Source organism: Sceloporus occidentalis, unplaced genomic scaffold (genome assembly GCF_023333645.1).
Source record: "Sceloporus occidentalis isolate IW3139 unplaced genomic scaffold, rSceOcc1.0.p SCAF_23, whole genome shotgun sequence".
NCBI classification, from domain to species: Eukaryota; Metazoa; Chordata; class Lepidosauria; order Squamata; family Phrynosomatidae; genus Sceloporus; species Sceloporus occidentalis.
In genome coordinates, this window is record NW_028317003.1 from 6,919,070 (window position 1) to 6,922,958 (window position 3,889).

The 3,889-nt window shown below is 47.1% G+C and overlaps 1 pseudogene; it reads left to right on the forward strand.

Moving 5' to 3' along the window:
- Positions 1 to 2,158: 2,158 nt before the first annotated feature.
- On the forward strand, positions 2,159 to 3,139 carry LOC149300752 (spermidine synthase pseudogene; annotated as a pseudogene).
- The last annotated feature ends 750 nt before the right edge of the window (positions 3,140 to 3,889 follow it).

The window sequence follows — 3,889 nt, forward strand, 5'->3', positions numbered from 1 at the left end:
TTAAGCACCTGAGTGCAGGTTAATTGGCTCCACCTTGCTGACCTCCAGCAATTAACCCCCTCATGCTGGGAATAATGAGCGTTCCAATCTGCCACTTATGTAGACAGACTCCATAACCTTGCCACATACCCTCCCCCTCAGCTTAACACAGGTGTGTGAAGCGGCCTTCGACAAGAAACTGTGCACCCTAGACAATGCATCTGCATTGGCATGCAATAGCCCAGCCCTATGCTTCACAACAAATTTAAACTGTTGCAAAGAGAGGAACCAACGTGTGACTTTAGTATTCTTGTCTTTGTTGTTCTGCATTCACTGTAGTGGAGCATGGTCGGTGATGAGGGTGAAAGATCTGCCCAATAAATAATATTTCAATGTTTCAGTTGCTCACTTAATGGCCAAACATTCCTTCTCTACAGTAGCATACTTCTGCTCCCTTGGCAACAACTTACGATTTAAAAACAACACAGGATGTTCTTCCTCTCCTATCATCTGAGATAATACTGCCCCCAGGCCCACATCAGAAGCATCAGTTTGCAAAAAGAAATGTTCCTTAAAATCCGGGGCTACTAAAACAGGGTGCCTGCATAAAGCTGTGCGCAAGTCTGCAAAAGCTTTTTCTGCATCATCATTCCATCTCACTGTATCTGGTGCCTTTGCTTTAATCAAATCAGTGAGAGGTGCAGCTCGAGTGGCAAAGTGGGGTATGAAGCGTCTATAATAGCCAACTATTCCTAGGAAAGCTTTGACCTGTTTCTTTCTTAGAGGGCGTGGCCAATGTTCAATAGCCTCAGCCTTAGTGAGTTGAGGTTTTACCAGACCTCTCCCTACAGTATAACAGTATAACAGTATAACAGTAAGACCAGCTTTCCGAATACTATTTAAAACCGCTTCTACCTTTCCCAAATGGGAGTCCCAGTCTCGGCTATAGACGACTACATCATCTAAGTATGCAGAAGCATAATTGGAGTGAGGTCTCAGAAGTTTATTCATTAACCTCTGAAAGGTTGCTGGGGCTCCATGAAGCCCAAATGGCAAAACTGTATATTGGTACAGACCTTCAGGGGTCACAAATGCAGTTTTTTCTTTAGCGGTTTCTGTCAACGGGATCTGCCAATAACCCTTTGTAAGGTCTAACACACTTAGGAATCTGGCCTGTGCCAGTTTCTCAATGAGTTCATCAACCCGAGGCATGGGATATGCATCAAATTTAGAGCATTCATTAAGCTTTCTAAAATCATTGCAAAAACGAACTGACCCATCTGGCTTAGGTACTAGAACTATGGGGCTAGACCATTGGCTATGTGATTCCTCAATGACTCCCAGTTCTAACATTTTTGCTACTTCTGTTTGTATTGCACTCCTTTTTGCCTCAGGAATTCTATAGGGCTTTACTTTTACTGTAACTCCTGGTTCTGTGATAATATCATGGCAGATTTCACTAGTTCTGCCAGGAATACTAGAAAAGACATCTTTATGTCTTGATATCATTTCTTTAACTTCCTTTTGCTGTTCAGGGGTGAGATCAGCAGATATTTTAACATCTGGGTCTGGGGATTTATCTATAGCAACCATACTACTTTCTCTATCCTTCCAGGGTTTTAGCAGGTTTATATGGTAAATCTGTTCAACTTTCCTACGATCAGGCTGTCGAACTTTATAGTTTACAGGGCCTACTTGTTCAATAATCTCATATGGGCCCTGCCAATGAGACAAGAGTTTGCTTTCGGCAGTGGGAACAAGGACCATCACTCGGTCCCCAGATGGTGAATACTTTGCCACTGCAGGGAAGGATGATTGTCTCCTTAAGGTGTGGTATCCTCTCACTGGATGGAAATCCTCTTTCTTACCACAAGAAAGTGAAGAAAAAAAGGGAATTTCAGTGAACCCACACTTTTCATTTGTGTACTTGGCACATCCTAGAGCTGTGATTGGGTTTTCTTGGAGAAACACAAGCAGGTTCATGCCACGGGGCTCTGTTTGTAATGTGTTGCTCACATCCTGTCAGGATGGCATTTGTCGCATCTGGTCGGAGACCCTGCTGCCAGAGGACAGTTTGCTTGGTGGTCAAATTATTGAGCCTAGCAGCTCTAGCAGCAGTCTGGCATATGCTGGGCGCAGAAGGTTCGTGTGAGCCGTGTGAGCGGTGCCAGGGTCCGACATGGAGCAGCCGGTCCGGGATGGATGGTTCCGGGAGACGTGCAGCCTGTGGCCGGGCCAGGCCATGTCCCTGGAGGTGGACGAGGTTCTCTACCACAAGCGCTCGGCCTTCCAGGAGATCCTGGTCCTGAAGAGCAAAACCTACAGGAACGTCCTGATTCTGGATGGGTTGATCCAATGCACGGAGAGAGATGAGTTCGCCTACCAAGAAATGATTGCCAACCTTCCCATCTGCAGCCACCCAAACCCACGCAAGGTGCTGATCATTGGTGGCGGCGATGGCGGCGTCCTGAGAGAGGTGGTGAAGCATCCGTCCGTGGAGTCCGTGGTCCAGTGCGAGATTGACGAGGAAGTGATTAACGTCTCCAAAAAGTACCTCCCGGGGATGGCCGTTGGATACTCCAGCCCGAAGCTCACCCCGCACGTCGGAGACGGCTTCCAGTTCATGAAGCAAAACCAAGATGCGTTTAATGTCATTATCACCGACTCGTCTGACCCTGTAGGTCCTGCTGAGAGTCTCTTCAAAGAGTCCTATTACCAGCTGATGAAGACGGCGCTCAGGGAAGGGGGGATCCTCTGTTGTCAAGGCGAGTGTCAGTGGCTCCACCTGGACCTCATTAAGGTGATGCACCAGTTCTGCAAGTCTCTGTTCCCCGTGGTGGAGTACGGATACTGCACCATCCCTACTTACCCCAGCGGGCAGATCGGATTCATGCTGTGCAGCAAAAACCCGGGCACCAGCTTCCGGGAACCCGAACAGAAGCTGTCCCAAGAACAGGTGGACGAGATGAACCTCAGATACTACAATTCAGACGTTCACCGGGAGCCTGAGACTCGCCCCGCGTCATGGACGCAGCTCGTTGGCCGAATACCTGATGGTGACAGCAATTTACATCGCCGAATAAAACAAGGCCCGAGCTGTGTTTTATGGAGGCAGGAGGACAGTGCGCCGGAGTCCATCACTGAGAGATCCCACTTCTGACACCACTTGTGGCAGGACGGCCCGATCAAAACAAGAAACTCCGAACACCAGCAGAATAAAAGCAAGATGTGGTTTATTGCAGCTTTGGATAGTCCACAGTATTGCACTTCATAGTGTAAATAAACCAAAACAAAAACTAATCCTTTTGATAAAGTCTGAGGGCCTCTGGCTTGACTGCCTCTCTCCCTGTTTCCAGACACCTAATGCCTCTTACGGCCGCCCTTTAAGCACCTGAGTGCAGGTTAATTGGCTCCACCTTGCTGACCTCCAGCAATTAACCCCCTCATGCTGGGAATAATGAGCGTTCCCATCTGCCACTTATGTAGACAGACTCCATAACCTTGCCACAATATATACATTTCCAGATGAAGAACGGCAGTCCCTAGCCAAAAAAATAACGGAAAGGGAAATTTGGCTTCTTATTTTGAACCTTTCCGGGGTCACGTTACAGCACGTGAAACTGAGGATGTGTAATTGAGTGTGTTTCAGTATGGATGTGTAATTGTGTGTGTGTGAGCATGGATGTGTAATTGTGTGTGAGCATGGATGTGTAGGTGTGTGTGTGTGTTAGCATGGATGTGTAAATGAGTAAAATGGAGTGTGTGTTAGAATGATTGTGTACATGTTTGTTGGTCAGTATAGTTAAGTGTGTGTAATTTGTGTTAGTGCGTTTACATATGTATGCTAGAGTGTATGTTGGAATGAGGGCAAGGGCCAAAGAAGGCACAGACAAGTTGTGAAGTTAGGGGG